The following is a 22,396-nucleotide window of genomic DNA, read 5'->3' on the forward strand; positions in this document are numbered from 1 at the left end:
GTAATGTTAGATAAGTTGAAAAGGTTTTTATCGGGTTCCAATTCAGAAGACTAAATTCAAGAAGCATGTAATTACAGAGTACTGATTCTTTGATTTTAAAATATTTTATCCCCAAAAATCCTCCCTTTTACCACTTATATACTGTAGCATTTGGTCAATCCAGGATTATTCTGAATACGTACCCCTATAGACATTTCTGGAGAGCCCCAAATACTTCAAAAGTAGCTATGTTATTTTTGCAGTTTTTGTTTAAGCGAATCCACCAGAGGCTGCTGTGTATTCTTTTTCAGATCTCACATTACTCTCGCAAGTCCCAGAGGCTGTGTCGACTGACCGATAGACTGACCCACTCTCCTCCTTCCTTAAACACAACCGGTTGTGTTTTTAAAAGCACATATTGACCCGCCCACCCATTTCCCTAAACCCAATTTAAAATGCAATTCAGAAAAAGAAAAGCCGTTGTGGCGGCCTTATTTTTACCACGTTTTAAGATTTCAACACATTCTCACCTTGTTACTTACTTGTTTATTTTATTTTTTGTTTTTGTCGTACATGCTTTCTGGAACCGTTCTCAGCCAGACTCGAACCCGTCTGTCGCGGCCAATTCCATTCCAAATTACATGTCCATTGACGTATCCGGCAAGCCAATGGACAAATTGGTTACAGTTGAAAAGCTGTCCATATGGAGGTGAGCGGTCAGCTCTAAAGTGTGAAAAGGAACAACTCCACACAATAACGTCTACTGAGCCCAGGATCAAACCAGCAACCCAGCGACCTTCTTGTGGTGAGGCAACAGCACTACCTACTGCGCCACTGCTTCGCCCGGAACGGCATCATAATGCCCCCAAGATTCGTTTTAAAGACGGAGGGCTCTATTTTACTTATCTAGGTGCAAACTATTGAGCACAGGGCACAAAAGCATTATTTAATTAGCTATTTAAATGATGGAAAAATAGGCTGTGCACTCTAACAGGGTTGTGCTTATGAGTTATGGGTGTGTTTTGAGCATAATGTGTATTAAACCAATCAGAGTCTCTTCTCCCAATCCCTTTAAGAGTCAGTTACGTCACGCATGGCACATTTGCTATTTAAATGGCATTTTTATTTTTTAACTTTGTTAGAGGAAAAACTGAATGCTTTGCTCAAAAGAAAACAGTTAAACAGTGCGTCTGCAGCACGAGGATAAAGAATGAGCCTCATCCATTCCGCCTCTTTACTTTCTCTTCACTTTTACTCTTTACTGTACTATTTTCGTGGAAATGGTGAAATCTCACTCCACTGAAGACATCCATTTATCTACATATTTAATTTTGTTTAAGTGCAAAGGTTTGTTTCAAAACTATTTCTAATTTCCAGAAAACAAATATATGATCATTAATAATGTTGTGTCTCAACACACGTCCTTTTCTTATGACCCATACGGTGATGCATACGTCTCCAAAACTGAACAGGTGGACACATCTGAACTTGTTTTTATTAATAATAATAATTATAACACTATACAAATGCAAATTGTCATAAATAAACTGAAAATAAGCCCCCCAAACACCAACAATGCGCCTTAACACACCTCTTAACACCCATGAGTCTACAAAGCAGTGCAAATGGATTTTCTATTTAAACAACGTGTTGCATAACGTGAAAATTAGTTGTGAGTTGTGCTGGTGTGAAAATAGCAACAAATCACACCAAACATGTCCTTAATGCACCGGGTGTATGATAGGGCCCGAAATGGTGCCATACATACTTCTGACTACATAACTTGCAATATACAGAAATGTTTATGGGGTAAGTTGTCAGAATGAGGCAGTGTTGCAGCCGGTTCAACAAAAAGTAGTAAGTTAATGAAACTTTGCAAAGCTTTTTTTAAGAGATGTACTCTTACTGGTTAGATATAAGCTTTTAGTAGTCTAATACTATAAGTTAAATATAATAATCAACAGTAACCCTATCTGTTAACGTAAACAGATCTGAATATCTTAGTCAGCATTTGATTGACGAGACACGTCTGAATGAATGTGCCTGAGGAGCAGACACTCTCATACGATCTGCTGAGGACAACAGACAGGTATAATTATATCCGATTACAACTCCCTGAAGAACCGTGAGAAGAATAAAGAACCAGACATCGTCGCCGATCAAATATCTGACCCACATTCTTACAATGCCCTCATCCATTTACCTTTTCTGAGTAATGCATGCAGACAGTCACTGAATGCATAAAAAAGAGCATTATTAATAAAGTCTCATGAAAGACCTTGGTGATTATGTGTCCTCGGATTGTGTGTTTGATGAAGCCGAATGCTCTGGACAAAAATGAGACAGCCGTTCTCACACATTTCCATACATTTGATAATCATCATTTCTTAGGGATTTTGTTGTTTAAAGAGATTTTAAAAGAGATTTACTGTACACTGTTGAAAAATGCAGGGTTCCACATAATTCATTCACGTTGTTCCAACACAAATCAATTAAGTTAATTGGTTTTTGACAAATTTAAGTGGATTAAACATAATAAAATTCTCTCAAAAGAAATCTCAGAAATTATGTTGTTTCAGCTCATTCTAACTAGTTTGAACAAGCAGCAAGCAAATATTGCTAGTATTTTTTGGAGTTTACAACCATGTATTTTATGAGACTGACTCTTTTCAGCTACATTTTCTATATTTAGGATACAGCAATATTTAAAAACAATTTCAGCTAAAAATCAATAAACAATGAGTTATTTTCTTCTAATAAATTGGAGATATTTAAAAATAAAAATGTAATAATATAAAACAAGAAACTTACAAATTGTATGCAGTTTTTTTATATAAACTATAAAAAATATAAATAAATATAAACATTTAATTATCTATTAGCTGATCGTTTTAATGTTATGGCCAATTAGTAAGAAATTATTATTATTTATAATAATTATTATTATGCAATTTTAATTGATACTATTTTGTCAGAATAATTAACTAAAATGTAAATGCTAAAATATACTGTATGTTTATTTGTTTATTTATTTATTTATTTATTTATTTATTTTTGCTCATTCAAACTATTTAAAATGAACTAAAATAACACAATTCTTGAGATTTCATTGGGACAACTTAATATTTTTATGTTCAATCCACATAAATTTGTTAAAAGTGTTAAGTTAACTGAATCGATTTGTCGTGGGACAGCATGAATAAATTGTGTGGAACCCTGCATTTTTTTTACAGTGCATTGTAAAAAATGTGTGATTCAACATTATTCCTTCATGTCGTCCTAACTTAATTGTTTTTTTACAACTTGTGGGTTAAAAGCTAAGTGGATAAAACATAAAACAAACAACAACAAAAAAAGTTCCCGAACAATCTCAAGAATTATGTTGTTGAGCTGCTTTTAAATAAGTAGCTTGACAATTTTTCTGAGTACAATTTACAATTAGGCTTGTACAGTTTGTACAACATTTAATAAATTATTTGATGTTTTAAGTTTTAACTGTAACTCAGCAATAAATCAGATAAAGAGAGATAATGAAAATAGGATAGGGAAAGTGAGCATACATCTCTAACATTACGTTTCAAAGCACACATTAACAATCAGACGTCCCAATTAATCTCAATTAACAAACTTATTCAGCAGCATAACTTTGTTCATTTCCCAGAGTAGCTTGGTGCTTAACTATACAGATCCACATATTTATTCTTCACTTTTTTAACTATTCATTTTTACAGCCTACTTTTATTCTGACGAAGTGATGTGACCCAAACTCATTTGCATAATAACAGTCAAGCTCAGTTTTTCAGAGCAGCAGGAATTTAGACGCCACATCAATTTATTATTTTTTTAAATATAATTTAATTATATTTTACATTCAACCATAAACATACACACACACACACACACACACACACACACACACACACACACACACACACACACACACACACACACACACTGCAAACAGGATTTTAACTTTATGATCCATGAACAAAATTATAATAATACAAATTACAAAAGTAAATTTCAAATACAATTCATTGCCAATTTGTCAGCATGTTTTACTCGTCATGCTTGCATTTAGTTAATTTGTGACATTTTAGCTTCACAGTGCACAATTTACTACTTTGTGACCTGATTTGATGAACATCTTGATTTACAAGACTTATTCATTTTTTAACTCAGTTCAGGTACATCATGCACTTACTGTATTTTGCTAATTCGTTATTATGTTTTTAACAACGCAATCTCACGGCAATTCGTATGAATTTGTACAATCTAATTTGTACAATTTGCTCACCACCCAATGACAATTGGATTTAGGGGTGGGGTTGGCTGCCACGCCTCCTTTTTAAAGTCACACTTTTTTTGTACGACTGAACTTGTTCGAATTTGTATGAATTAGCCACTAATCTGATAAAACGTAAAATACTTACATTTTCTTGTGAGATCAGGCTGGTTTTAAAGACATCTTGCACACCATTTTCTAATTCAATGCATCACTGATTATTAATTGTGGTTTACTTATTCCTAAATTACTGTTTTGTGAAGGTGACTTATTCACAAAATCTCGTTAAGTAGACTGAAGATGTTTATTGAGTTACCAATCATAAAAGTAAAGCATGACCTGGGTGTGCTGAAATTTAGCCTATTTGTAAAGAGTGCACAATAGTCTATTCATAGAAAATTTTACTGATTATTAAACTAAGTGCATGACTTACCTAAAATGATGATTTAGTGATGCTCATGATTTACTCAATATTGGCAAAATGTTGCTGACTTAAGTCACAGGAACAAATTGTTCATTAGTAGCCAATATATAAATTAATCTTCAGGGATGTCATATGCAAAAAATAAAATTTAAATAAAAAAAACTGCGTATTTTAATTATACAGTAGAAGATAATAGTATTATTCTTCTGTGAAATTTTAAGTCTTTTTCCAAATATTTCCCAAGTTGCAAGAACATTTTTTACAGTTTGTCCTACACTGTAAAACCCAACAGTCAACTTTATTAAATGAAATAAGTGTAGTTAACTCCAAATTTGCTGAAAGTTAATTCTATTCATTTGAAACTCAATGTTGTAAGTAATGAGTTATTTAAATATTTCATTAAATTAACCGAAATAGAGTAAGTTCACAGTAAATTAGTTTTTTTTACTCAAAAGGTTTGTAGCAATCGGTTTCCTCAAACGGTTCGATTTGCCTTAACTTATTGGGTTTCATAGTACTCAGTTGGTTTGAGTTCTTTTCATTTATTGGGTTTTACTGTGCTCAAATTGCTTCGTTTACTCAAATGAAGTAAGTTCACAGTACTCATTAGAATTAGTTTTTGAACTTAAATTGTTTGTTGCAATCAGTTTCCTCAATTGGTTTGAGTTACCTTAACTTTTTGGGTTTTACAGTGTAATATATTTTTCTTCTAAAAAAATTAATTTAATTTAGTTTGGCTGAAATTTAAAAAATGTACAAAAATAAAATTTTTATTACAAGGTAGGGCTGCAAGATATTGAAAAAATCTGACATTGCGATTTTTTTCCTGCAATATATAGTGCAATATCAATCCAATTTCACCAGATGGCTTGAATAGCCCTATTTGTGAGAAGAAAAATCATTCACTTGGATTGGTCGAGATGATTTTGTAAGGGTGTGATCATGTACAAAATCAATTAAATATGCACAAATAATTACAATAGAGCAAAGAAAAAAGTAAAATCAACAGTTCTTTATGGTTTTCCGGATAGTCATATAATTTTTTATTGTAATATAACACACAAATGTACAATTTCTTTATTGTATTAATAAATCAGTAAAATTTCTCTTCATTAAAGTTACAAATGTTTTACATTAATATGCCTGATTGCTTTACCATTTTTTTAAAATGCCTTTAAAACGCATGCAAATAATAAAGTTTCACTCTGTCATGGTTATACGTTGCACGAATCTCATGTATTCTCAATTGGTAATCCCAATTTAACATTGCATGTCCTGCGATGTGACTATTGTTGACACACACGTTGCGATATCGATGCAGAAATATATATATTATATACATATTATAGATATAATGTGCAGCCCTATTATTCATTCATTCATTTTCTTTTTGGCCAAGTTCCTTTATTAATCTGGGCTTGCAACAGCAGATTGAACAGTCGCAGCAGCCCTATTACAATGTCAATCTGCTGCGGTAACACTAGAGTTTATGTGTGTGAAATTTTGTTGAACGGCGCTGCGAAAAGGGGCGGAATTAAACAAGATGGTTAGACATTTAAAAAAGTCGCAGGTCAGAGTTCACTAAGCTTGAACTTTCCAATGCAGCGAACTGCGAAACTTGTTGCACAAGCTTGTGTTTTCGGTGTGATGTATTCACGTATGTATGAATGAAACTCCATGGGAATAAAAGTGCAGTGTGATCGCAGATTAAAGCAACAAGTTTCGCAGTTTGCTGCATTAGAAAGTTCAAGCTTGGTGAACTCCTGACCTGCGAAATCTCATCACATGATTGCATGAGACCAAGCGAAGATCAAACATGACCTCGCTGGACAGAAATTTAAAACGGACCAATCGATTGCTTTTTTAAATGTCTAATAATCTTGTTTAATCCCGCCCTTTTTCGCAGCGCCGCATGACAGAATATCGCATATTCGAACTCTAATGTGACCGCAGCTTTATTCAGATTTTTTCCTTTTGTTTGGCTCTTGACAATCCACTGTTGTCCAATGACATGCCTAATTAACCTAACTTTAACCCAATTAAGCCTTTAAATTGCACTTTACGCTAACTTTATATCTTGCAAAATAGCTAGTAAAATACTACAGTGTCATTATGGCAAAGACCAAAGAAATTAGTTATAAAAACTTTTATGTCAAAAAAATGTGGTGAATTTTATTTCCCTCCATTAAACAGCACTTGTAAAAAAATAATCAAACTGTTTACACAGCTATGTGTGTCACTTCTTATCTTTTAATGTGCCGCCCCCAATCTTTTGCTTACTTTCTTGGTGACTGAGAGCCATTTATTCTCTTATATGACTGCCTCTCTCAAGCACAGAGAAGCATTCCACCTTTTCAATCGATGCCCACGTGTTCATGTAGGAGTATGACATTGTTATCTGTGTGCTTAACTTCCCATATTCAAGCATCAAGTGTTCATTGAAAGGAGCGGAGCACCACTCGTTGGCGATGGAGGGATGACTTGTCTGTCTTTCCTGGGACTCAGTTTGTGAACCCACTCTCACTCTCTCAGCCTTTTTGATGTCTATCTGTCTGTCTCTTTCTATTTCTCTCTCTGCCTGGCTGTCTTACACAAATGAAGTCCCACAGGCACTTGTATCCACTCGTGTGGTGGGTGTAGTTGAATTTTGGCCATTTTGGAGTAGATTTTACATGCAAAAAGGTGGTGACTCGCCCCTGGCCTCCTCCACACTTAATTTGGGTGCGTGTGGGATGGACATTCACGTCTTTGAAGACCTCGCAGTGTCATTATGATGATGACGTCATAGCTCTTGTTCCCACACGCAGAGCTGTAATTTTGGGACCCCTGATGGTATATTATGATGCATTACTTTTAGTTTTTTCTTTTGTACAATAAAATGTAAGTAAAAAATGTGCCCTTTGCCCTAAATAAATAATACAAAATATATTATAAAACATTTATCTTCTATTTTAATTTGATTGATTGATTGATTGATTGATTGATTAATTGATTGATTGATTGATTGACTGATTGATTGATTGATTGATTGATTGATTGATTGATTGATTGATTGATTGATTGATTGATTGATTGATTGATTGATTGATTGATTGACTAATTGATTGATTGATTGAGGAAGACCTAAATAATTCAGATACTCAATGTCTATCTGAAATATAATTGTCAATTTAACTCTTAACTACCCCATTGCCACTACTTACTTGCCACTACTCTTCAGAAATGTTTGTAACAGTGCCCTATAATGAAAATCTGGGTATACCAAGGTGTAAAAATAAAAAAAAATAACAATAGATCAGTATATGGAAATGGGAATAATGTGAGCCTCAGACATTACTGTTTCCTCAATCTCATTTAAATTGCACGAGTGCAAAGCCCCGGTGGACAATATAGGACAATCAGAGGACAAAAAAAATTGTGATGAGACTCGGTGGCGATGTGTGACGATGACTGGGCCATGCTCTCCGGATTTGCATGTGTGCCTAATGGGCTGTATGCACAGCTAGGATTTTTCAACCAATGAATAACTTTCGATAAAAGCTTTATGTGACTATTTTTAATTTTTATTAGGTTTCTTTTCCAGCATCGATGCTGTAATGTACTTCAAAGTGTTTAAACGCAGGTGCCGTCATTAGTTGCTGGCTAGCGCAGATATTCCATTTAAAATATAGGGGTAAAATTAATTTCCATATTTTAAAGACATGGGGCGGAAAAATATCATTTAATGCAGTGCTTTTTTGTTTGGTCTGATATACACTGCATATCGTATCTCAGCCAGGCGGAGAAGACCACTGTTTTTTTTAAAGAATTCAGATCTAAAACGTGACGAGTTTGAATGATGACAATGGGCTATATGCACACGGACTTCTAATTTTCCAGTGAACTGTATTTCCATTACAAAATTGTCATGTTTAAGATTTCTTCACTGCCTGTTTGATATGCGATATGAAGTGATTCTCAGATCAGACTTGAAGGACTGCATTAAACTTGATAAGCAACACAGTTTTCTAGTGAGGTAACAATGCAAATTGTTTCCCCTTAGTTATTTTAAGCATATATTTCACTTACGATGTAAGTGGGACTTTTATTTTGATAACGCTTGCGCCAATTTGTTTACTGTGAGTTACTGAGCAACGACAGGACGAGACGCTTTTTAAACTTGCATCAGGACACAAAATACAAGATTTACATATTATACATTTATTCATCTCCAATCTGAAGAGGTATAAGGTATGTTTAGTTACATCTTTTAGTAATTTATTGTGTTTATTGAGAAATTTGATGCGTATGTTTCAACAAACACGTGTAGATTGCTGAATCATGTCAAATCACTCAGCTAAAAAGTCCTCTGTTCATGCAGAGGTTGATATTAATTCCTGGCTGTGTTTTCATTTACTATAGCTTGAAAATACAACGCGATACATATCTATCATTCTTTTGTCAAGTTTATTTAGAACTTAACTTTTATCCACAACATTGCTCTGATTGTTTCTATATTTCTCTCTCTCTCTGTGTGTGTGTGTGTGTGTGTGTGTGTGTGTGTGTGTGTGTGTGTGTGTGTGTGTGTGTGTGTGTGTGTGTTTGTGTGTGTGTAGGAGCAGCATGTCAGAGTGGAGCTCATTAATATTCACGACACAAGCCATATATGGTCAATTATAGACCTTCTGATTCTATGGCTATTTTTATAGAGTAATAGATGAGCTTATAAAACTGTTTCTAGAGATTTTTTATCTTACCCAAGCCATAAACCTACTATGTAGATATCAGAGAATATATGTTTAATTAAGTTATTTAGTTTTTAGTTATTTAACTTATTAAACCAAGGAAGTATATGGCACCTTTATTAGATTAAACATATAATAAACTTTATAAAAGATCACTTGCTTGTTTATATATTTTAATAAGTACAGACCAGGTTTTATATAAATAAATTAGTAAATACATATTTTATGGTGAATGGCATTGGAAAAGTATTTCATCCATATTTTAACATTTTTACGCAAAGTTTATTTGAATTATTTATTTGAATCGCTCCTATCATGCTAAATTAACTTTTGGAAGCTGTTTGGACAGAGTATACAAATTACAATATTGATTATAGTGCGTCCACAGTCATATTGGAGTGATATAAACACAAGTTTTTGTTTTTTTCTAATGTTTAAATAGGAACCACATTCCTGCAATTTTAAGGCCCACCACAGCTTGACATAGCCGTGCAGTTTTCCCCACCCACCAAATTGATTGACTGGCTCATATTAACATGTCTCCATTGTAATGCGTATAAACATGTCATTAAGACAGGATTTGCAAAGAAAATGGGATTAAATTATCTGTTTCAACTATCTGTGGTATGTAGCTGCACCTCAAGAATGACTTTTAAAAGTTTAAAACTTTTGTAAAACAGTGCGGGATTGCAATAAAGTCTGTAAAATCCATATGCAATTCATAACTACTAGGGGTGTCAAAATTAATTGTTTCTTCGGTGCATCGCGATGCAGACGCGGACAATTCGGTATTGCTAAACTAATAATCATAACCGGTTATTATGTAGTGACGTCATTTATCTCATATGCACTATGTCTATGGTGAGGGAGGCGAGTATTTACAACACTCCAACTACTTAAAACTGCAAAAACTGCACAATTTCAGTGCGTGTGTGTTTTCTAGATAGTCTTTCACTGACAGCTATTTCACAGCGATTGTGAGAATGAAAGTAAACCCCATTTTCTCTCTCTCTCTCTCTCTCTCTCTCCCACTGTGGCCCATTTGACCTGCTAGTGTGACTTTCCTCTCCTCTCGGCTGTTACAGCGATACATCTGGATACAGACACGATCACTTTTCTGTACAGTTTTCTCCACCGTGTCTATCATGGATCAGCTGTGATCGCCGCTGCCGTTTATCAGTGTCACTCATTTGTGAAGAGCGCCAGCGTGCAAGAGCCAATCACAGCTCTTTCTGTTGAGTGTGTCACCAATCAAAGGGGTGTAAGAGAACTTGGTAGACAAGGATCAGAAAGCGAGCGAGATATTTATATTTGTTTATATTATTTGCCATAAATGTTCATGTTGTTTAAAGTTTATTTATCTGACTGTTTGTATTAAAGAACAAAATTGTATTACAAATAGTATATAAATATAAATATATTTATACATTTTAATACAAGAATTGCTGCTGTGAAAAAAATATAAAACTGTGTCGTTGATGCACTAAGATATCGAATTGAACCGAATCGATGGCATGATAATCAGAACCGAACCGTGAGACCAGTGTAGGTTCACAGCTCTGAAAACTACCGGAATTACCACAGCTGTATAGTGTCAGTACAACAACAACTGAGGATGCTTCAATCACACAACAAGAGTCAGGTTTATCTGACATAATGAAGGTGAAGCAGACATGCATGTCAGAATAGTGGACTGGGAGAATTAGCTCATTTGCATTTAAAGGCGCAGCCTAAAAGAAAAGCTACAATTTTCTCTGACCCCAAAAATGACATTTTCTACAGTCTATAATAAATGATCTGATGGGTATTTTGAGCGGAAAATTTACAGGCACATTCTGGAGACAAATACTTATCTTACATCTTGTAAAAAGGAATAAAGAAGGAGTTTTTTAAGTAAACACTTTATATACCTGTAATTTGCAATCACTTTTGAAATGTAAAATTTGATATTGACACCAACATGGGAACTATATATAAAAACTTGCACTTAAGTTAAATAAAGAAATTTGTTAAAAGAAAAAAAATGCATAGAAACCTACATTGATCTCCCTGGAATTGTAGTTAGCATATCAAACAGTTTTACAACACTCGAAGCACAAAAGGCGCATATATCTCTTGATCATGGAAACCAATGCTGGTACATTATCTGCATTCATGAACATAATTCCCAACACTCTGCATGAATGAGGCATGAATCAGATATGTTTCTCTGACAGCTCGGTGGCACCGTCTGACTTAGCCTGCATTATTTATATCCTCCAGTCATGCATAGGATGGAGTCAATTAATAGATACTGTATGTCCATTGATACCATCTCTGGAGAATGTAAGACAATGCTTACTGGTTATCAATACCCGTCACTCATTGGCTCTAGAGCCAATTTATCAGTTTGTTATAAAGTTGCCATGATCCCAATCTATTGGGCTCATTGAATAACTGACTGGAGCTTTAAAACAAACATCCCATCACATGCTGTGAAGAGGAGGTGTAGTGGAGGATGCTTGGCTTGTTTTGTTATGTGCTTGATTATTTTGCATGTAGGCATCTTCGTTTTTTCTGTTTATTGTTGCATTGGGAATTATGCATTCAAATTTGTATTGTTTTATATGCTGAAATTGGTATCTGTGTCAAGTTTTATTTTAAAGATTTAGACAAATAACAAATGTGGCGGCGCGGTAGTTCAGTCATTAGAACTTTCACCTCACAGCAAGAAAGACACTGGTTTGAGGTCTGGGCCAGACATCGGGGTTGATTTATATCACCTATATTGGCAAGAAGCTTTGTATCATCACTGAGCTGTCAGTTGTCCCCATAGCAACAAAAAAGGCTAACTTAGCAACCATTTTAAAACAGCAATATCTCTACATCAGAGCATCGTAGGGACCTTGGTATTAGCTTGTTTGACTCAAGCTAGCAATGTAGGACTTCCTGTGTAGTATGCATGGTAACCATGATTAGCCAAATGCTAATAATGATTAGCTACAAGCTAGTAATGATTATCTAGTGCAATAACATATGCTAGAAATGTATTAGAATTTGACGAAACATGTACATGAGGTTTGCCATTTAGGAACCCAGTTTATGTTAGCAACTGCTTGGCTACCACCTAGCAATGCTATACACATTTTAGCAACTGCCTAGCATTCACTTAGCGACCACTGTGCTTGCTGCCAACTGCCAGTCCTAGTGCAGTCACGTTCAAAGTTTGTCAATCGATCACGATCAAAGTTTGTCAATGAACTTTAGGTTCTAGTTAAAAATTGCAGTTTAAATGCTCAGCAAATTTAATAATTTATGAACCAAATGAGCCAAAAGACCCAAACTACAAGTGCAACCACATCCTTAGAAAGCATTTAATCTAACAAAGGCCATTAAATCTGGTCCAACTATAAAACAAAACAAAATTATCAAGTTTCCAAGACTCTTGAACATCTTTCAATATCCAGTGCCATGCATTTCAGAAATGTTGGCATATCCAGCAATTAGTTTTTCCTTGGAAGCACTCATTATATCAAGTACCTTGTAAACATGACTTTGTTGTTGACGGAGTGATAAAAACAGTTTTGAATCCTAGAAATTACACTTAAGTCGGCCAATCTAATCAGGACTGACAAGTGACTTGGATTTCAGCCAGCGATTGCCATTTTTTGTGCGTGATATGGATCAGATGGTCAGTGAATGATGCATTGGCAGGCTGTCTGAGGCTGATAAATTGGTATGTTCTTCTTATAGCATCAGTAATGGACATGGGATTAAAATTGTCTGTTGATTTCTGGCTGTGGATATGTAAAATAATATGTGCACATGGGAAAAAACAATGTACTAAACATTTCTGAATTATACTGTAGAGTATATGTTAAGCCCTGATTATACACCTTGTATTTACAGTGGATGTCTTTTTGCTCAAGTAGACAAGAGTTAAACAATCCCTTTTACACCCAACTCTGTGGGTTTGTGTTAGAATCAGAACTAGAGAGAGAACATTGTGTTTAACTTTAACCTTCAAGCCAACCTACCAATTTTCAGATGGGAGATTTTAAATTCTGTCTGACACATTTGAAGAACATCTCCTGCAATATTTAAGAAAAGATGTGGTCTTTTGTAACTATTCAATCTGGCCACATGAGCTTTTACACTGTGAAAGCAATCCAGTCAAATGCATTTTTAGCTAGCCCAGAAAATGGATGAAAACGAACAAGCTCAAAATGTTATTGCCCTTGTTTACTTAACATTATCCACTTGGGATTGGGTCAACAAAAACAAAAAACTGCACATAAGAAAAAACATTCACCTGACCACATTCTACCAAAAAGAAAAAGTAATTAAAAGAATAATAAAAACAACATTAATTTCCCACTAACATTTGAGCAAGTTCTTAAGGATGGCTAAGTCGTTTCTTTAGCGGATTGCTTGTATGTGAGCTCATAGCAAGACCAGCTGATCCTCACAGATTTAAAACGCTCTAGTGTTCGTGTAACTCTTTACACTTAAACAGCAGTAAAGTTTGGTGAACTGATGACATTGATGGCCAATCACAGTCATTCCTGTTCACAAATGTTAGCGGGAAATGGAAAGTTTTAAAATTTTAGTACCGATTAGTATTGTGACAACATTAATGTGCAGTATATGTTCATAAAACATTTTTGGAGAGAGCCAAATACATACCAGAAGCTACGTTTTTTGCAGGCTGCTGTTAACTGACTGACTGACTGACTGACAGACCGACCGATTTTCCCCCACCCTTCCCCTTACCTAAACTCAACCAATGGTGTTTTAAAAAGCACAGATTGCCCTGCCCACACCCTTCCCTAAACCCAACCGTAGTGTGTTGGAAAGCAGTTCAGAAAAAGAAAAGCCCTTGTCTGATTTTTACCACGTTTTTAGATTTTACCACATTCTCACCCTGTTATTTACTTGTTTATTTATTTTTTAGCTTTTGTCTTGGATACCTGCTTTCTGGTACTGTTGTTCACTGAACTCGAACCCCGTTGTCGTGGTCAACTCCGCTCTGTCTTACCGGATAAACTGATAACAGCGGGAAAGACGTCCATATAAAGGTAAGCGGTCAGCTGGTAAGTGAGAAAAGGAATGGCATCATACCGCCCCGTATTGTTCGTTTTAATAATGAAATGCAGCCATTTTACATAATTTGTGATTTATATAGGGCTACGTTTTCAGAATGAGCCTATGTTGCAATTTTGACAATACTCACGGATGCCTATAGAATGAACACAAACATGTGTATTATCATTTTCATAAATGCACTGCTTTATATAGATAACAATAGCTACGTTCTCATCCACCTATTTTTATGCAGATTTTGGATATGCGCAGAAAAATCAGTTGATTGAAACGAAGGCTGAGCACACTGTAAAACATCTGAATTGTTGTATTGGTCATTCCAAAACGCCTTAACCATTTCAGTATTAGTGTTATTATATTATTAAACCTCCAGAACTGTCAAGAGATTCTGTGCTTTGCGTCTGACGCCTTCAAACTCCACCACATGTCCTTGCGTGTCGGCATTTGTCTTCTGAGGCTTCTTATTTATTAAATGAAGAAAAGATTCATGCAGCTTCTCCTACCGCAGCCAATTCAGCTTTCACTGTTGATATTTGGTGCCAGTTATTTAGTAAGTGACAATTTTGTTCTCTTTGATGCGTTGGATGGAAACAGTGCTTTATTCGCACGTCTGTAATGCGATAATCCAATTTTACGCATAAAGTAAATTCGCATTTTTGGAGGAAAAAATAGCTAATTGCAACAATTTTGTTTGCAATATTTTTCGCTTTAAAATCTGTTTTCAAAAGTTAGTGTTTCCAAGCCCCGAAGTACCAATATCGCACAAAAAAAGTTTCCTGTTTTTAGTTATAAATTTGTGTTCTGTAAATGCCCCCTTCAACAAGCATGCTTTTCTTTTTTTCTTGTTCCTCTAGGGAAGTTGCATTAAAAATGTATTGAGTTAAAAAATCAAAGGCAGCACACACAGTATGCAAAGGCATGAGTATTCTAATAATCATTGTAGATGGTAAACTTAACGGCGAAGCCCTTTTCTGAATGCAAATATTATTTGAGAGATCCTGTCAGTATATCATGACTGCGTGTGTTCCTGGCTCTCTGACAGTAATGAGGAACAGAGCTGGTTTCTATGGTTTCTGTGGGAGCGGTTGAGGGCACAGACTGACACCGGTAATGATTACTGACACTCATCCAGCCAGGAGAACAACAGCAGCTGTGTGTGTGTGTGCGAGACACAGACAGACAGACAGCGAAACCTCAAGAGTTGTCGGAAAGTGTACGGAAAAGGAAGACAGAGACAACCTGAGAGAAAGAGAGGAAGACAGGCAGACAGCGAGACAGACGTGACAGTCAGAACTAATGGGTATACAACGTGTGTGTAACTCCTGTCAGACACTGTAGTACTGTGGCTAATGATGCGTCCTGTCAGTCCATTATCCATTAGAAACCACACTTCCTGTCTTCAAATATACCGTACACACACATGCTGACCTGGTTGCCTGGCAGGACTGTTACTGTTATTCACAGGGTTAGCCTACCACATACAGTATGTGGCATTCTGTATACGGAGACAGCAAAATAAACAAGACAATATTCTGTGGAATAATGAATAGAAAAGACTGCATACCTGCCTAATGATTGACAGCTGAGCAACCAACTGACCTGATCTGTTTGTGGCTTCCACAGCTGCAGATCTCTCTGGCAATGTATATAGGATAAGGGAAGACATACAGAGAAATGTCACATATTTACATTATATGAGTATAGCCGACAATCCTTTATTTCAGTTTATAATATGACTGCATCACTGAAATACATTTGCATTATTTACATTATTATGAATTAATATACTGTTTATTGTCAACTACATATCTACTTTGACAGTAGACAGCTTGCTCCTTATGGACAGATTTAGTAAAAAAAAAAACAACAACTGAGCTTTATTAATAACTTCATAACTATACTAAAGACCAGTTCTAAAATTTTAATTGATTATAAATCAATGTGAATTTAGAAAATTTAGAACGAAAACTATACATTTAAAGGTTTATTTCGCCTAAAAATTACAGTTTTCCTAATTCTCACCCTCAAGGCATTCCAGTTACCATCTTTCATCTTCGAAATACAAGCTAAGATATTGTTTCAGATGAAATCTGAGAGCTCCCTCATCTTCCTTTGACCGTAATGGTCCTGACTCACTCGGTTGCACCACTGACGAATTACCTCAAATCCACTGTGCTTTATTTAAATTGAGGGATTCGCACACTGGCATCTGGGGTATACTGCCACAGCCATATCATCCTGCAGCCTAAAACTGGTTACTCACTAAAGCTAACTAGGTTGCTGTTGGAAGTGGTGTTAGTGAGGCCAGCACAGGGCTATTTCTAATGCCCCAGTAGGGTAAAGGGCACTGTCTTTCGAATGAGATGTTAAATCGAGGTCTTGACTCTCTGTGGTAATTAAAAATCCCATTTCACTTCTTGTAAAGAGTAGGGGTGTAACCCTGGTATCCTGGCCCTTACCGATCATGACCTCCCAACCCTTCCCCTCCACTGAATTGGCTCGTTCACTGTCGCTCCACTTCCCCATAACTGGTGTGTGGTGAGTGCACTGGTGCCAATATCATGTGGCTGTACTAACGATACTAACTATAACTATACTATACTAACTAGTTGTTATTGCACTTAAAAGTGTTGTCATAGCTAAAATTTTTTTTTGATTGAATCACTGAATACACATGGGCTATTTTGGCCAAGTTTTTGGTACCTTTCTGAGCAATGAAAGAGCTGGGACCATTGCTGCCTATGGTGAATCAAGAAGCTCTTGGATTTTATCCAAAATATCTTTAAAAATTTACAATAAATGTATGTTCTGAAGATGATTGAAGGTCTTTGGGGTTTGAAATGCCATTAGAGTGATCAATAGTAGAATTTTCAGTTTTTATTAAACTATGTTATTAAAAGTTATGTTACTATCTGTTGGTATGAATGCTATTGTTGTTACAGTTTCACATCTCTTATAAATATGTACCATAGTTTCATTGTAATAAAATATAGTAACCATCCGGTGTTACGGTGGCTCAGTGATTAGCATTGTCACCTCACAGCAAGAAGGTTGCTGGTTCGAGTCCCGGCTGGACCAGGTGTTTCTGTGTGGAGTTTGCATGTTCTCCCCATGTTTGCATGGGTTTTCTCCTGGTGCTCCAGTTTTCCCCACAGTCCAAAGACATGCAGTATAAGGTGAATTGGATAAACTAAATTGCCTTTAGTGTATGAATGGGAGAATGTGTGGGTATTGTGGCTGGAAGGGCATAAATATCAAAGTAATTAGAGGTTCATTCTGCTGTGGTGATCTCTACTAAAACAGGGAATAAGCTGAAGGAAAGTGAGTGAGTGTAGAGTAGTGGATTTTTTGGTGCATTTATAACCACAGTTTTATTACAAACAACTTTTATTGGTTGTATTTTTGAAAAATCAATGTTTGATTTGTGGATTAATTACACCACAGTATTTTTTTTTTATTGTAACCACTTTAGTATGTTAAAGAGTAAATGCTAAACAAGATTTTCATTTTCTAAACGGCAAAACAAACTTGCATTATCTACTTTTCGGCACCATTTGTCAAATCCTCAAAATTCAAGGTCTGAGAATCAGTTCATCTACGTTTTTATGATGAATAATTAGTTTCAAATCCTTTAAATTGTAATTATGGAAGTCTTAACAGCTGTAATTGAATTAAGCCAGTTCAGTCCGTGAATTAATGTTTGTTGAGGAAACACACTACGACCAGATGAATAGTATCATCTAGAGTTGGGTCGATAGATGATGCCATTGTCCTTCGCTGATGGCTGATGGACATCATTATGCTGAGCCAACATCGCGATCCTTCGCCTCGCCCACATCGCAGCAGCAATCCGCTTGAGAAAAATACTTACGGCCCCATTTACACTAATACATCCTAGTTTTAAAATGGCAATTTAGAACGAAAACGATCCACATCCACACTAGCGTTTCATCTAGCATTTCTGAAAAACCCTCCTTCCACTCTATACTGCTGAAACCCCACATCAAGTGACCACACACACAAACTCTGCAGGGTATGCGCGCGTCTGATCTCCAGCAGTCTGCGGGAGCTTTGAGGAGTGCACGTCGGACAGTTTATTAAAGATTAACCACTGTATCGCGTCTCACTGTAGTTGTTAAATGTGATATTTAATTAATCTTGTCTCTATCTAACAACTCATTGGTCTTTTTTTAATCTATCAGGTAACGTGTCACAGCGTCAGTACACTGCTTCAATCTTTCGCTTTCACGCTTGTACTTAATAATTTTAGCGAAAACCTCAGATACTGTTGGTTGGTTCCTGTTGGTTGTGCACCTTTTTTATGTACCAAGTTTGTCGACGCCAGTATAACGACACAGATCAATCTGCCTATTCAGTTCTGCAGAAAAAGTGATTGACAGGTGATAATTTGTGTGTAACTTTTTTTTATTTATTTATAATTTGGTTATGGGTAAAACAAAGACCATGAGGGTCAGGTAGTTGAAACGGTAGGCTACAAATAATAAATTCATTATGAATTAATTAATTATTCATGTATATAATTAATTCACTACCGCCTATGACGACGATGCCATCGTCCATCACAATGTTTCACATTAGACATCGTTCGATACCAAATTGGTCGACATCGCCCAACTCTAGTACAATCTATAGGTGTTGATAGAGAATTCAGTGTATCTACAATGCCTTTCATAAACAATGCTAAAACTATGCATTAGCTATTTACTGTTCGCGCCAGTAGTTAAATTCTTTTCACTCGAATCCAAATCTCCACTTAAGCTCTAATCCTAATTATTCACTTCGTTGTATTGATTCATTTCATGTCATGAGACGGCTTCTGTTGTAAACTGCAGACTCTTTCAGACATAAAAAAAAAAAAAGATTTAAAAGAAACTCTAATAAGATTCTTCCATACCCTTCAATTTGTGAATGAACCTTTCAAGTGACCTCAGGGAATCGATTCAACAGAAAAAGAATCAGAATCGATATATATATATATATATATATATATATATATATATATATATATATATATATATATATATATATATATATATATAAAGTTATGAAATAAATATGTAAAAATATAAGTAGACTATGACACCATAGGTTATTTGTTGTTGTGTGTATGGAATAATTCAAGGGTCAAATAAAGGGTTCTGAGAGACACAAACGAAGATATATTTGGACATACTCTTTTTTTTTTTTTTTTACTCTACACAATGACAGCCAATACATACCAGAGAAATAATGTATTCAGACTGAATAAAATTTAGTGATTTTATATTATTATTTATGTACTACTCCATATCTGACAAAAGACCAGTAACAAACGTTTACCAACTGCTTACAATGAATCCTGTGCAGCAAAACGCCACCCACAATATCTTCAGAAAATGTAAACATCTATTTTTAACATACTGTACACTGTGACAATCAATTTGCAATTATCACATTAAATTGATAAGTGAGAGCTGGAGAAGGCTGTGTGAACTAGGCTTTGCGTAGTGTTTGACTATGAATGTGTGGGTGTGGCTGTTCATCCATTACAGGTGTGTGAGTGTGTTGGTGAGTGGGTTCACATTATGAGTATCTGGGTGTTTGTGAGCATGTGTGTCAGTTAGTGCTGTCAAGTGGGTGTAGGTCATGTGTGTGTGCTGTGGTGTGTGGGGGGAGGCCAGGTTAGTGGGTTACAGTCGTGTGTGTGTGTGTGTGTGTGTGTGTATATGTGTGTGTGTGTGTGAGTGGGTTGCTCTGTTAATGCAGCTCTATTGGCAGTCCTCCAGAATACTGGAGTCTGTGTGGTGATCTGTTCTGCTTTCTGAAATATCGATCACACCAGCAGCCAGAGGCGATTCAGACACACTATTTAGACATACAAAAATACAGGCGGATTCCATTAGCAAGATATAGTTTTATAATAGCATACTGCAGTGTTCATTTTACAAATGTGATGCAAAGAATCAAGAATTATAGTGATAATGGGAACTATAACAATACAGCGCTTAGGAATGTACTGTACAGTGCTCAGCATAATTGAGGAGACCCCATTTTGAAAGTGAATGTTTTTATCCATCTCTCAGTGAATATAGGCAATGCATTTTAACAAAACTTATTTATTAAACAAAATATTTATATATTTATTAAAATAGCATTTTAGTCACCAAACATATTTAGAAATAGAAAGATAATCCATTTAAATCCAAGCAAAATATTGCAAAAAAAAAAATTACCTGCAAAACTTCAGCTAAACTCTTCAATTTTTTTTGCGTCCCTTGACTTTTCCTCTTTTTCAAATTTGTATTTCAAGAGCCGCTATTATGGGTTTTTGAAAATAACCTTCCATGCAGTGTGTAACACAACTCTAAGTGAAGTGAAATATCCAGCTAAGGCTTAAATTTGAAAGTGCATCGTGTTTAAAACTGTTGATTCACATATAAAAGAGTTGAATCAGAGTGGTTCAAATTAATTGTGGGGTAACGAGTCTTTAGCTTTGTTGGCGTGATGTCGATATGGAACTCAAGCCCCGCCCATTTGTTGCATGCGCAGACCTGGGAAAATTGAAACCCCTGGCCCGCCCACAAACACTGTAGAAAGAAAAAGAGGAAGACAAACACTTTAGCAGATTTTGGTTGAATCATGTCACGAAGACACTGTGCTCTGAAGTGTGAGGAAAAGTTAGTGGTATTTCCCTATCCAAAGTTTATTATTGCAAAAATACCTCAGCATTAAAGCCCCAGTCTTGTGCTGTGTTCTTGTCATTTTTCTGACGAGTGCTTCAGCAATCTACAAGCTTACAATAGTGGATTCGTAGGCCGTTTATTAAAGAAGAGATCAGAAATGACTACTGATGCATGGGACTTGTCAGAGCTTGACAGTAACACAATTTGTGGATCAGTTTCTTCCTCCATTTTACAAGTGTAAGTAACTTAAATGTGATTAAAATGGTTGCCTTCTTGTTTTCTCTAGCTTGCAAATTATGTAATTAATTGTGTTTTGTTACTTGTAATAACTCCACGCGACTTGTTTTTTGTCTGGTTAACTCTTTATATTCTTATATTGCGTCTAAAACCACATTGAAAACACCACACATACCGTTTTGTTTACGGATTTAAACATGTTTGTTAGCTCACGATCTACTGCCGTTTGTCATTGCTATTTCCAACATCAGTTGTTCCTACACACTTCAAGTTTTAAAATAGTTCAGCTTTTGCCACTGTGTGGATTAATACAGAATGTCTGTCACTGTTTTTACTTTTGGTTTAGAATAGAGCAATATGCTGGTGTTTAACTGCATTGCTTTAATGCATTGGGCTTACACATACACTGCACTCTGACTACTTCAATATTGTTGATAAGCCTTGGTGAGCATTTTTCTCTGTCTCGCTGTGAACGCAGTCGACAAATCGCAACAGACTGGGTCATCTGACCAATCTGCGCAGATTAGTCTTGCGTTAAGGAAGGGTTTGGGAACAAATGAATCGCTGAAGGAATCATATGGGAGTCATTGGGATAATTAGATAAAAATAAATGCACATTATAAGACAATGAAAGTGCTTTTTGACCTTGCAAGCATATCAGCCTGTTGTTGGAGACCCCCAAAACCAAAAATATGACTTTTTTTTAATGCATAGTAGAGGCTCTTTAATATTTTTCTATAACATATAAATTTGGCTGTGCTAGTTTTTGGACCGTTATCGTAAGTTATTTTGTTAGATAAGCTCCAGATTTGGATTCAGTACTGACTAAAGCCTGGTTTATACTTCTGCGTCAAGTGACCGGCGTAACCCATGGCGCATGCAACGCGCGTGGCTGTGCATTTATACTTCTGCGCGCTGTCTCTGTTGGTCTGCATTAACACTTCTGAAACGCTAGTTGGCAGTGAGTTGTAAATGTTCCTTT

The 22,396-nt window shown here is 35.7% G+C and overlaps 1 long non-coding RNA gene across 8 annotated transcripts in view; it reads left to right on the forward strand.

Annotated features, from left to right (window-relative positions):
* Window positions 1-22,396, forward strand: part of LOC137496334 (uncharacterized) — a 197,673-nt gene that overhangs the window by 78,312 nt on the left and 96,965 nt on the right. For 7 of the 8 annotated variants that reach the window (XR_012384200.1, XR_012384201.1, XR_012384204.1 and 4 more), the window contains exons 1-2: window positions 8,800-8,918; window positions 14,346-14,469. This is a non-coding gene — a long non-coding RNA (uncharacterized lncRNA). Of the gene's footprint in view, window positions 1-8,799; window positions 8,919-14,345; window positions 14,470-22,396 lie in introns of those variants that run through there. The other variant, XR_012384205.1, reaches the window with a different exon arrangement.

This window comes from Danio rerio, chromosome 8 (assembly GCF_049306965.1).
Source record: "Danio rerio strain Tuebingen ecotype United States chromosome 8, GRCz12tu, whole genome shotgun sequence".
In the NCBI taxonomy this organism is placed as follows: Eukaryota; Metazoa; Chordata; class Actinopteri; order Cypriniformes; family Danionidae; genus Danio; species Danio rerio.